The sequence below is a fragment of the Biomphalaria glabrata genome, chromosome 2, assembly GCF_947242115.1.
Source record: "Biomphalaria glabrata chromosome 2, xgBioGlab47.1, whole genome shotgun sequence".
Lineage (NCBI taxonomy): Eukaryota > Metazoa > Mollusca > Gastropoda > Planorbidae > Biomphalaria > Biomphalaria glabrata.
In genome coordinates, this window is record NC_074712.1 from 37996289 (window position 1) to 38010401 (window position 14113).

The 14113-nt window shown below is 38.7% G+C and overlaps 1 protein-coding gene across 2 annotated transcripts in view; it reads right to left on the minus strand.

Moving 5' to 3' along the window:
- The window catches only part of LOC106058672 (voltage-dependent calcium channel gamma-7 subunit-like), a 95836-nt gene extending 82767 nt beyond the window's left edge, over nucleotides 1-13069 (minus strand). Inside the window, exon 1 of one of the 2 annotated variants that reach the window (XM_056020371.1) lies at nucleotides 12791-13069. The gene's annotated coding sequence lies outside the window, so the exon portion shown is untranslated. The remainder of the gene's footprint in view (nucleotides 1-12790) is intronic. The other variant, XM_056020370.1, reaches the window with a different exon arrangement.
- Nucleotides 13070-14113: the final 1044 nt, after the last annotated feature.

Consider the following 14113-nt stretch of genomic DNA (forward strand, 5'->3'; position numbering starts at 1 on the left):
TTCCTAGTTCCAGAATTAAAGCTTTGTATTTATTGTTAAAGGATCTTCATTGTTTGAATTAATAGTTGTATTTGAATCTCCGACATGAATATCTTATTTGAGTGTTCAGTCATGGGCGTAGCCAGGATTTTTTTTCGGGGGGGGGGGGGGGGTTGGGGGGGGGGAATCCCCCCGACCCCCCCCCCCCCCGCAAAAAAAATTATATGTATTTATGTGTGAGTGTGTGTGTACATAATCTTTATTACATTCTGACCCTTCATTCTTTCGGAAGACGTTTATTGTGCCCTAGAATAGGTTCTTCTGGAGTTAGTGGAAAAATTGTAGATTCCCCGCCATTACTAGCAATGGGGTGTGGGGGAACGCTAGGAGCTCCCCCAGCGCGGGGCGAAGCCCCGCCGCGAAGCACTATTTCTGATATTGAAAACCAACAAAATGCATATTCTGAGGTAACTACAGTGCATTTTCCTGCTATTAAAAAGTTATATTTCAAAAACCTAATGTGCTATTCTTACTGACTTAGACCCTCCCTCGTCGTTCGGCGCATTGGCCATCTAGCTGTTTCCATAAAATTGTAGACTCCCCGCCAGTACTAGCAAGGGGGAGCGCCAGGAGCTCCCCAGCGCGGGGCGAAGCCCCGCCGCCAAGCACTATTTCTGGTATTGAAAGCCAACAAAATGCATATTCTGAGGTATCTACACTGCATTTTCCTACTATTAAAAAGTTTTATATCAAAAACCTAATGTGCTATTCTTACTGACTTAGACCCTCCCACGCCGTTCGGAGCATTTGACGTCAAGCTGTTTCCATAAAAATCTGTCACTGGTAATGGCTGAAGCCTCTTCCCACCTACCATGAGGACCTCCATGAATGAGTGACGTCAAGTTGTACTAGAATATCATTGCAACTCTTCTTATGCGTAATTCATTTTGTCGGAGAACATGTCCCGCAAACCTCATGCGTCGTTCTCTCACAATCTTACTAAGGGGTCGACTCCCATTTCGGCATAGGATTTCCTTGATTTAGACCCGATCTCTATAACTGACTCCTTAAATCTGTCTTAGCCATCCTTGTTGAGCTACATTTAGTGTTTTTCGATTTCGGTAGATGACTTTTCACTGCAGTTTATTAATGGAGCCCTGCCACTGGTAAAAATTTGTAACCTCTCTTGAATACGCTATTGGAATTAAGTGACTGCAGTTTGATTTAGATTTTATATCGAAAAGAGAAGTTTTATCGTCAAAATCTTCTGTTGGGGGTTTTCCCACCTCAAAATGCTCTGTAGAAGGATCTTAGACTCAAAACCATCTGGAGGGGTTTTAAACATTAAAAAAAAGCCATCTGTAGAAGAAGGGTTTAAACTCAAAACCCCCGATTGGCTTGGCTACGCTAAAATAATTTTAGTGTGTAATTTGCTTTTTTTTATATTGGAGATGTATTTTTAGCACCAAACCCCTCTGAATGGGGGTTTAAACTCAAAACCCCTTTCGTCAATGCTCATAGCATTTTGAGTGCGTAATTTGCTTTTTTTCTTACACTGAAGATGTATTTTGTATCCTCAAACGCCCCTGGCGGGGGGTTTAAACTCAAAACCCCTTTGGCTACGCTCATAGATTTTAGAGTGAGTAATTTGCTTTTATTTATATTGAAGAGGTACTTTTTGAGTTTAAAATCCCCTACCAGGGGGTTTTGAGTTCAAAACCCTTTTGACTACACTCATAACATTTTTAGTGTATAATTTGCTTTGTTTTTTATTATTAAAGAGGTATTTTTTACCTTCAAACCTTCAGTGGGATTTAAACTCAAAACTGAGCATTTAGCTACGCTCATAACATTTTGAGTGCGTAATTAGTTGTTTTTTTATGTTGAAGAGGGCGGTTTACCGTAAATTTTAGAGGGGGTTTTAAAATCAAAATCATTCTTAACTGTGCTCGTGGAATTAGGGGATTTTCGTTTGCATTTTTTTTGTTTTGTTTTATAGAAGAGGGGGAGTTAACTGCAAAACCCCAGGTAGGGGGTTTAAAACTCAAAACCCCTGGTAGGGGTTTTTAAACTCAAAACCCCTGGTAGGGGGTTTTAAACTCGAACCCCTCTGGTAGGGGTTTTAAACTCGAACCCCCCTGGAAGGGGTTTTTAAAACTCGAACCCCCCTGGTAGGGGGTTTTAAACTCAAAACCCCCTGGTAGGGGGTTTTAAACTCAAAATCCCTTTGGTTGTGCTGGGGCAAGTGATGGTTTAGTATTAAAATATCACCTAAAATAAACAAAATCAAAGCAAAAAATCAGTCCCTAAATTCCGATTCCCCACCCCCCGGGGGGGGGATTTCATTTCGGGGGGGGTTGAACCCCCAACCCCCCCCCCCCCTGGCTACGCCCATGATGCCAAATCAAAACACGACATTTTATGCCCCACATATTTATATGATTATGTTTACTAACTTGGAGTGTACATATGTGTAAGTTTTGCATGTTTACTGGTGGCTGGACACTACTGGGTAATAGAGAAGGGAGGGGACCGAGTGACCTTGCTAGTAACTTGGAGTGTACATATTTGTAAGCTTTGCATGTTTACTGGTGGCTGGACACTACTGAGTAATAGAGAAGGGAGGGGACCGAGTGACCTTGCTGCCCAGAGAGCTTGGAAACCTTATTTTGCACTAATGTATTGTGTAACTGTAACATACTTTATTTTACATCAACTATTTTGTAGATTTATTATTTTCAAACCTTGCGATCTTAGGGGCAGGTGATGTAAGGGTAATGTTTCTGTGGCCCACGGTTAACGAGTGTGTCATGTGACCAGCACATCGACCAACCCAACTAATGTCAGGTACTCATTAGAGCTGGTGGAATTAAAGGCGCTCTAAAGATCCCGAAATTAAAAATCAGTTTTCATCGGGATTCGAACCCGTGATCCCCGGTTCGGTAGCCAATCGCTTTACCACTCAGCCACCGTGTCTCACTTTGCTTTATATTTATATAACCTTCACACGTATTTATTTTTTAATATGTGTGTGTGTGTGGTAATATATAGATATTGAAATATGACATGGCTCCAGTTTTCTCACTTGGCTCACTAGATCAGACAGACAGACAGACAGACAGATATTGTTTTCTCTCTTTAGATCATCTCAAAATATTTCACGATACAAAATCATCAACTGTTTTTTTTTTCTTTTACCATATTTATCAATTTGTTTTGCCCCCAAGTCTATTTCCTGTAAAGTCTAGCAGCACCTCGCCCCACCCCACACCCAATTCACTGTAGTGACGCAGTCTATCACAAAGCACAGGTTCTATTTTGTTGTCGCAGACAGCTTCATAGAGCTGGTCACTACAAGAAGATGCTGTCCAAATGGCGCCTTGCGTACTTTTAATTCCTATAATTTATCTTTCTGTCTGACGTAGAAACTGGTTGTTTACGTTGTATTCTGTGGGACTTTTAGAAACCTGTTTCTTAGATTTGTTCCTTGTTTGTTTCTTTCTTTTTGCTCTTTTTTCCTTCTAAACATTCAAGTATTAAGAAGAGTAGCTAAAGTGTTTTTATTTAAAAACTTAGTGTTTGTTCATCTATCGCAATACAGCTTGCTGAAAGCTCCTGAAGCAGTCAAATCAGATGACAATGAGGTAAAGGCACATTCCTCATCCCATATGCTAGGACAAATTTGTACAAATACTCCTTCTTCCCTAGTGCTATTAGAGCATGGAATGGGTTGCCTGAGCTAGCCAGGAAAACCAGTGACTTGGCAGAATTTAAGTCATTGGTTAATATGCATGACTAAATGCATGACGCGTAGGACGTAATCATCTTCTTTTTTGAAGTAACGTCTGTATTATATAAGATAAGAAGACAATAAACTAATACTCATTGTGAACCACTTGTATATTTGAGTGCTAGATGTGAAGATCTTTTGTTTTTGTTGCCAAGATGTCTTGATGTTACTATAAGATTGTGTCGATCAGACAATGCTTTTTTTAAAGTAACAATTAAATGTAGATTTCTATTTCAAACAATTACTGAACACATGGGCGTAGCCAGGGGGGGGGTGTTTGGGGTTCAACCCCCCCCCCCACCCCGAAATGAAATCCCCCCCCCCCCCAAGGGGAGTCGGAATTTAGTGATTGATTTTTTGCTTTGATTTTGTTTATTTTAGGTGAGATTTTAATACTAAACCATCACTTACCCCAGCACAACCAAAGGAGTTTTAAGTTTAAAACCCCCTAACAGTAGGTTTTCAGTTTAAAACCCCCTACAAGGAGGGTTCGACTTTAAAAACCCCTACCAGGGGGGTTCGAGTTTAAAAACAAAACTCGAACCAGAGGGGTTCGAGTTTAAAAACCCCTACTGGGGGGTTGAGTTTAAAAACCCCTACCAGGGATTTTGAGTTTTAAACCCCCTACCAGGGGTTTTGAGTTTTAAACCCCCTACCAGGGGGTTTTGAGTTTAAAACCCCCTACCAGGGGGGTTCGAGTTTTAAAAAACCCTTCCAGGGGGGTTCGAGTTTAATTGGCTTTCAATATCAGAAATAGTGCTTGGCGGCGGGGCTTCGCCCACACCCCATTGCTAGTAATGGCGGGGAATCTACAATTTTTCCACTAACTCCAGAAGAACCTATTCTAGGGCACATTAAACGTCTTCCGAAAGAATGAAGGTTCAGAATGTAATAAAGATTATGTACACACACACACATAAATACATATGAAAACAAAATTTCGCCGGGGGAGGGGGTGGTGGTCGGGGGGAGGAGAAAAAAATCCACCCCCAACCCCCCCCCCCTCCCCGAAAAAAAATCCTGGCTACGCCCATGTTTGGCATACCTACACTCCGGCACCAGGGGTGACTGCGCCGCCCGCCTTTACTTTGCTACGCCACTGGTACAAAACGTTTCGGCTAGGCTACAAGCTGATATAAGGTAACTTATAATATGTCGATCAACATGTTTCATGAACTACACTATACGTTGACATAGTGAAAGCTTAAAATCTGAATGGACTTGTGTACAATACAACTGGAAACATTGCGTGATGTCTACTGGCTTTCACTTCACAGAAATGTTTTCAATCCGATAAGCTTTTAAAATGTTTCACAATGCAGTAGGTTGTTTATAAGTTCCTTTATATTGGACCTTTTACGTCAGATACGCCTCTGATTCTATTCTGTATTTGTATACTTTTTACCATAATTTATTTCTCTTTTGTAGCGGCCCCCGAAAGGAGAAAAGACGCTATTAGTTTTGTGCGAAATATCTGTTCGTCTGTCCGTCCGTCCAGTTTAGATCTCGTAAACTAGAAAAGATAGTGAAAATCGGACATCACAATATTTTAGACCATTCAAAGTTCTGATGCAACGGCTACTTTTTTTTTTCTGAAAGCGAAAAATCTAATTTTTAAAATCAGTTATGCAAGCAGTTTTTTTATGAGAAAAAGCTAATTAGTATGCATTACAAGTTAGACCTAATTTAAAAAGAATAGTAATCTTGTAAACTTCATCTTTGTGTACTTTTTTTTATTGCGGAAATATTTTTTTTTTTTTATTTTATTTTTTTTTTTTTTGAGGCTTCGAATAAGAGATTGAGCCTTTTCAAAACAATTAGATCAATTATAAGACATCAGATAGGCCAGGCGAGGCGCGGTGGCTGAGCGGTAAAGCGCTTGGCTTCCGAACCGGGGGTCCCGGGTTCGAATCCTGGTGAAGACTGGGATTTTCAACTTTGGAATCTTTGGGCGCCTCTGAGTCCACTCAGCTCTAATGGGTACCTTACATTAGTTGGGGAAGAGTAACGGCGGTTGGTCGTTGTTCTGGCTACATGACACCCTCGTTAACCGTAGGCCACAAAAACAGATGAACTTTACATCATCTGCCCTATAGACCACAAGGTCTGAAAAGGGAACTAGTTAGGCCAGGTTCACATCTAACTTTACATTCACTTTCACCTATCCTTTGATCTGCGGGACCGTTGGGGCACTACACAAGATTTGTTAACCTTCTTTCTCCATTCTTATCTCTCATTTGTCTTTGATATAATTTCATTCGGATGTTCTTTCCACCCTGCCTGGGTGGACCACTTCGGGGGCCGATTTTGAGTTTGTGTGGAATTTGCATTTCCACATAAACTGTCTTTTGTAACTTTGTTTTATTTGTTTTTATTGTTTTAAAATAGGTTTTGACAATAAAAATGTTATGTCTTTTTAATGTTGGTAATATACTAAAACAATTATTTTAAATAGCTAATGAAACCCAACAATATACCAAATTAGCAAGGCGAAGGGACGAAAAGTTAAATGGACAGATAGACAACAGAAGAACAGACAGACAGAAAGTCCTTCTTAAGCTTATCGATCTAAATGTCTACATTTTTTTTCCTCTTCAATACGAACTGAGAATCAATACAAAACTATTTCATGAAAGTTCGCCATAAAATGAGCTTGGTCCTGTCAAGGACATTCAAAGTCACAAATGTCCCCAACTCTCCAAGAGAATTATCTCAATTTGTCTTGCGGACACTTCAGCACAGTCACTGAGACGTCCTACTTACGGAGGCTAAATCCGCACACCAATCAGCAGACAGTCTACAAGAAATGTAGGACAGCGACTTCCATCTTTGATATGGTGAGCGTAGGCCAGGCGCCCGCCCTGAAGCGTACATAGGTATTCAGATTTAGATTTTCGATTCCATCCACCGACAACACCGCGGGGGACACGCTAATGCCAATTTGTTATTAATTTTATTTATCACAATAACAACAACAAAAAAAAACTTTCTCTAGATGATGAATTAGGGATCATCTCGCCTACAGGGATGCCGAAACTGTTTAATCAGATGACCTCCCTTGACCTCCCGTGATAGCCGCTAAAAATTTCAAAGAGAATTGTGTGTGTGTTGAAGGTCACTGGACAATTTCAAATATACAAGAAGGATGTGTACATAGTCTATGTCACGTCACACAATATACGAGTAGGATGTGTAGATAAGTATATGTCACGTCAAACAATATACAAGAAGGATGTGCAGAAGTCTATGTCACGTCAAACAATATACAAGAAGGATGTGCAGATAAGTCTGTGTCACGTCAAACAATATACAAGAAGGATGTGCAGATAAGTATGTCACGTCACACAATATACAAGAAAGATGTGCAGATAAGTCTATGTCACGTCAAACAATATACAAGAAGGATGTGCAGATAAGTCTATGTCACGTCAAACAATATACAAGAAGGATGTGCAGATAAATCTATGTCACGTCAAACAATATACAAGTAGGATGTGTAGATAAGTCTATGTCACGTCAAACAATATACAAGAAGGATGTGCAGATAAATCTATGTCACGTCAAACAATATACAAGAAGAATGTGCAGATAAGTCTATGTCACGTCACACTATATACAAGAAAGATGTGCAGATAAGTCTGTGTCACGTCACACAATATACAAGAAAGATGTGCAGATAAGTCTATGTCACGTCAAACAATATACAAGTAGGATGTGTAGATAAGTCTATGTCACGTCAAACAATATACAAGAAGGATGTGCAGATAAGTCTTTGTCACGTCAAACAATATACAAGAAGGATGTGCAGATAAATCTATGTCACGTCAAACAATATACAAGAAGGATGTGCAGATAAGTCTATGTCACGTCAAACAATATACAAGTAGGATGTGTAGATAAGTCTATGTCACGTGAAACAATATACAAGAAGGATGTGCAGATAAGTCTATGTCACGTCAAACAATATACAAAAAGGATGTGCAGATAAGTCTATGTCACGTCAAACAATATACAAGAAGGATGTGTAGATAAGTCTATGTCACGTCAAACAATATACAAGAAAGATGTGCAGATAAGTCTGTGTCACGTCAAACAATATACAAGAAGGATGTGCAGATAAGTATGTCACGTCACACAATATACAAGAAAGATGTGCAGATAAGTCTATGTCACGTCAAACAATATACAAGAAAGATGTGCAGATAAGTCTGTCACGTCACACAATATACAAGAAAGATGTGCAGATAAGTCTGTCACGTCACACTATAGGGCCAGCAGATGTAGAATGTGATTTTACAAACTAAGTCAATAAAACTGAGAACGTCTTCTAGAAAGTTCCTAAATTTTTATTTGTTATGTTCATAAATAAAACGTGGGGGAGTTAGAATTTGTGGGACGTTTCAATTGTCTTGTCAAACTCATTAATTCTTTCCATACATTATTTTTAAGTACCCCTCAAGAACTGAGCTCAGCTACGCCTCTGATTGTATTTCATAGTCATCAACGTTTGACAGCACTGACCTCCATTTCTCACAAATTTTTTAAGCTCTATTTTATTTATCAGCACCATGATCTCTAAATAAGATGTAGATTCGATTATCAATAGAGTAGTCGATATACACAAAGGTTTTATTAGTAGGGCAGAAACAATGAGAGATACAACGACCGATTATTCAAATCTGTTTGAGAAAGTACATTGCTACACAGCTACTGTAACTTGCTCCAGAGACTGAAATAACTAGGTAAACACAACACAACTTATACATCTGGCAAGCTACAAGATTTAGACTAATTAAAACACTGTATCGCTTCTTAAGTAATAAAAGGTAGAAATGTGTGTGTGTGTTTGTGAACGCAATTGTATGTCGGAATTTACATGCGTGTCTAATGCAGGGGAAAGATGCTAGAAATAGATTGTGCAGCGCTAAAAACTGCAAAACGCAAGGAAAAAAGAGCTGGATATCTTTCTGAATTCTTTGCAACGCATGAAAATGAGCACGAAACGTGTCCAGCTTTATCCTTCTCCACCATTTCTCCCCCAACCCCATTTTTTTTTAGCCTTCACAAAAAACACTGCCGTCATACTGCGCATGTTCGTGGAGATGTCTATTTCCGGGAAAATTGCCTGCTTTATTTCATTGATACAATGTAAAAAGGTCGTCTATAGATCTATATCAGTTTCACTGCGCACTGTTTCTCTCTAGATCAAGTTTCACTGAGCAGGCTAGATGACCGCATTATTCTTTGGATGTGGGGCTTGTCGCGTCGTTAGAACTGTTTACATTTAGCTTTGAGATCCAGAAGTTATATCTTAATGACTTTTTTCTTTGACTAGCAATTGTATTACTATAACATTCTTCACCAAGTCATTGATACTTTTTGAAAATGATCGTTCTATAAATTCAATGTATTCATTATCTTGTAATGATTGTTTACTGCTTCCAAACAAAAGTGTTAAACAGCTTTAACAAAAATATGTCTAAAAATTCTGAAAACATTTTGATGGCGAGCCCTAAAAGTTAAAGTTTCCCTTTCAGACATTCATCTGTTTCTTGGCTGACGGTTAACGAGGGTGTCATGTGGTAACGACCAATCACTTCCCCCAACAATACACATTAGAGTTGGGTTGGATCAGAGGCGCCCTGAAAGTCTCGAAATTAAAAATCCAAGTCTTCACCAGGATTTGAGCCCGGGGCCCCTCGGTTTAAAAGCCAAGCGTTTCACCACTAAAGCCACCTCGCCCCAAACTAGGCTATTAAAAATATAGGAATTGGAGCATTTGAATAAAACATTAAACAAAGAAATTTCAAGCTCCAGAGAAACTTTTAAATCGGCACAAACAAAACGTGTCAAATAAGACTCAGTCCAGAGATCTGGTTCATGGTAGAATAAAAACGACATTGAAAGGGGATTTTTCTTATTGGTCTACCATTTGTTTCCGTTGAACTTTGGACTAAAACTTAATCTATCATTTGTTTCCGTTGAACTTTGGACTAAAACTTAATCTACCATTTGTTTCCTTTGAACTTTGGACTAAAACTTAATCTACCATTTGTTTCCGTTGAACTTTGATCTAAAACTTAATCTACCATTTGTTTCCTTTGAACTTTGGACTAAAACTTTGGACTAAAACTTAATCTACCATTTGTTTCCTTTGAACTTTGGACTAAAACTTAATCTACCATTTGTTTCCTTTGAACTTTGAACTAAAACCTAATCTACCAATTGTTTCCTTTCAACTTTGGACTAAAACTTAATCTACCATTTGTTTCCTTTGAACTTTGGACTAAAACTCAATCTACTATTTGTTTTCTTTGAACTTTGGACTAAAACTTAATCTACCATTTGTTTCCTTTGAACTTTGGACTAAAACTTTGAACTAAAACTTAATCTACCATTTGTTTCCTTTGAACTTTGGACTAAAACTTAATCTACCATTTGTTTCCTTTGAACTTTGGACTAAAACTTAATCTACCATTTGTTTCCTTTGAACTTTGGACTAAAACTTAATCTACCATTTGTTTCCTTTGAACTTTGGACTAAAACTTAATCTACCATTTGTTTCCTTTGAACTTTGGACTAAAACTTAATCTACCATTTGTTTCCGTTGAACTTTGGACTAAAACTTTGGACTAAAACTTAACCTAAATCTTAATCTAAAATCGTAAGACAATACACAATGAGAAAGATGCAAACATTGTATTACCCTAATGGATTCTCATTTTTATTAGCGGCCCCCGAAAGGGGAAAAGACGCTTTTAGTTTTATGCGAAATGTCTGTCCGTCTGTCCGTCTGTCCCGTTTAGATCTCGTAAACTAGAAAAGATATTGAAAATCCGACATCACAATATTTTAGACCATTCAAAGTTTTCATGCAACGGCTACTTTTTTTTTTCTGAAAGCGAAAAATCTAATTTTTAAAATCAGTTATGCAAGCAGTTTTTTAAAGAGAAAAAGCTAATTAGTATGCATTATAAGTTAGACCTAAACTAAAACGAATAGTAATCTTGTAAACTTCATTTTCGTGAACTTAATGTGAACTGCCGGAGCAGAGATTGAGCCTTTTCAAAACAATAACATCAATTATAAGACTTCAGTTAGGCCAGGAGAGGCGCGGTAGCTGAGCGGTAAAGCGCTTGGCTTCTGAACCGGGGGCCCCGGGTTCGAATCCTGGTGAAGACTGGGATTTTCAACTTCGGAATCCTTAGGCGCCTCCGAGTCCACCCAGCTCCTATGGGTACCTGATATTAGTTGTTAGAAAAGTAAAGGTGGTTGGTCGTTGTGCTGGCTACATGACACCCTCGTTAACCGTAGGCCACAAAAACAGATGAACTTTACATCATCTGCCCTCTAGACCACAAGGTCTGAAAGGGAAACTAGTTAGGCCAGGTTCACATCTAACTTTGCATTCACTTGCACCTATCCTTTGATCTGCTGTACCGTTGGGGCACTACACAAGATCTGTCAACCTTCTTTCTCCATTCTTATCTCTCATTTGTCTTTGATATAATTTCTTTTGGATGTTCTTTCTGAAAATATTGCAGCCTTCCTGGGTGGACCACTTCGGGGGCCGATTTTGAGTTTGTGTTTCCACACAAACTGTCTTTGTAATCTTGTTATCTAATACATTTATTTTTGTATTACCACTAAAGAAACAGCAACTGTGCATCTTATAACCAAATAAAATATCTTAATTTTCTATAGGGCACATACAGTCAATCAGTTTAAGACATGTATACGAGACACTCATTTATAGATTTGAGAGCAATTCTTTTGTAACAACGTAAATAAAAAAACGTTTTTTGAAGCAGGCATGACATAACTTTTAATGTCTTTCATAGGCACTGTCCTATTTATAACATTTAATATGGTGGCAGTCGTGGACATTAATATATGGCTCATTCTGTCTCGGAAGACAATGGATGCGCCCAGATGAGTCAATGGCTTTCGTTACGTCTTGAGATGGGGCAGAATCTGGAGTGACTGATCAAGCCAATTCTGTAGCGGCAGAGTTTGCCACAGTTCGTGCATATATATACATCTGTCCTAGGGCTAGCCGACAGGGCAGATTTCTCTTGCATTCGGCGAAGTTCGTACCATCACGTACAGTCTGTCTCCATGCTGTGCATGTTGGCCCGTGTCAAAACTTCCTGGTTGGTGACACGATCCCTCCACGAGATGCACATTATGTGTCTCATGGAAGCTATTTAATCTGTGTTCTTGAGGCATGTAAGTTGCCCAACTCTCACTCTCATAAAGAAGTGTGCTCATAACGTAGGCATTGTAGACCAGGATTTTTAGCGGCCCCCGAAAAGGAAAAAGACGCTATTAGTTTTTTGTGAAATGTCTGTCCGTCTGTCCGTCCGTCCCGTTTAGATCTCGTAAACTAGAAAAGATAGTGAAAATCCGACATCACAATATTTTAGACCATTCAAAGTTCTGATGCAACGGCTACTTTTTTCTTTTCTGAAAGCGAAAAATCTAATTTTTTAAATCAATTATGCAAGCAGTTTTTTTCGTAAAAATACACCACTTTTACAACTAAACACTTAAACACTTGAAGCTCTTTATTAGGGGTGATAACTTTTTCCCATATTAAACAAAAAAATAATGCAAACGGTTGTAGATTTTTGTCAAAAATGTTTGTTTTTATATTTGTATTATTAAGTTATGTAAGTTCTGTTATAATAATAAGGCAAAACCAAAAGGCAATCGTACCAGATGACACAATTCTAACGTCGCCTCTGATATCATATATAGGTCTGTGGTTACACCATTGTAAGTGCTATAACTGTATGAGTATAGGTAATTATCAATTCTTAATTGCACCTATTTGAGGCCTTTGTAATCATGTGTCTTTTTTGTGTCAAAGAAAGAGAGAGACTTAAATTATAACTACGTTTTTATAAAGTGTTGAGTATCAATTCTATCATACATTTAGTTTATATTATCTCTAGGAAGCCTGAACAGGCATCTTATTTTATAATACTACTGAGAACAGCTGAGAATGTTTATATTTACCTAAACTGCACGTGAAACTTCCGGAATCCTGGCCTCTCTAGAAATGTCTTTGGTCACAGAACAGTTATTGTGCACAGAGTAGTCTGGCCAAAGTGAACTATTCCATCTCCCTCATTTGGCTGTCCGCGTACTGAAGCTTAGCTCCCCTCTCATTGCTAACTCCGACACTTTCCACACTCCCTCGTTCTAGCCCTCTACAGGGGCAACAACTGCTGGACACAAGAACAGACTATTTGTGCGAGTGATCTTCCTTTTCTTAAGGTAGAGAGACGACACGAATAGGGACACTTTAAAGGAAGAGAGGTATTTAGAGGGGGGAGGTGAATCTTGATGGCCAACATGGTCAAACATGGCGCCCTTATCAATAAAGCTTTTAACGAAATGAGGTTAGGAACTTGGCCAATTACTTGACAGCATCTGTCTGGTGAAGGTCGGGTTACCCATCAATAAATACGCTAAATTGACACAGAAGAATAAATGGTTGCACATTTAGTGGCTATTGAATAGCATAACCAGCAGTGGAAGAAACAAAGAAACTATTCAAGTCAAACGAATGAAAAGAAACAGGCAGAAAGACAGAGGAAGAAGAAGAAAAAAGCAGAAAGACGGAGAAAGAAGACGAAGGCAGTACAGATGGAGAGAGAGAAGAGAGAGAAGAGAAACAAAAAGAAATGAAGAAAAGAAGAGGGTGGACAGTTCTCCAAACGTAAAGGACATGCTAACAAGTGAGACAACGTTTCAACTTGTTCCCACTTCCTATCGCTATTCACAAACTTGTCTAGATTTGTCAACTTTAACTCTAAGACGTTCCAATATTCATTTCTAATACCAATATTTGTTTATAAACGTAGTTTTGTTCGACATGTGTCTCTGGACACGATTCAACAGTCCATCAAGCCCAATTGTACATCAAGTCTTGCTCATATTAATACGTTTGGACCCTGACCCCCCCCCCTTTTTTTTTTTTCCATATACTGTCGTTTAGATTTGTTTTGTTTTGTATGAAACCCAAGTGTAGATCTATCATCTAAGTTCGAATTGTGTGTTTTGAAAGTCTCTCACACTTGTATAGTGTTAGGCACTTAGTTTATATTCTAGTTAGGTAGAGACGCACCATAGTAGACGTATATTGAGACTTAGACTTGGCCTATTCATTAAATATCAGAAAATCAGTTAAATATTTAATCCATGAATAGGTCACAGTCTAAGTCTCTGTCAATAAACACGTCTTTACCCTATAGAATCCTATCGCTTACTGATTTTCTGTCTCTAAGAAGCCTCCAACCCAACTAAGTCAAAACGTCACTTGTCCAGTTCAATATA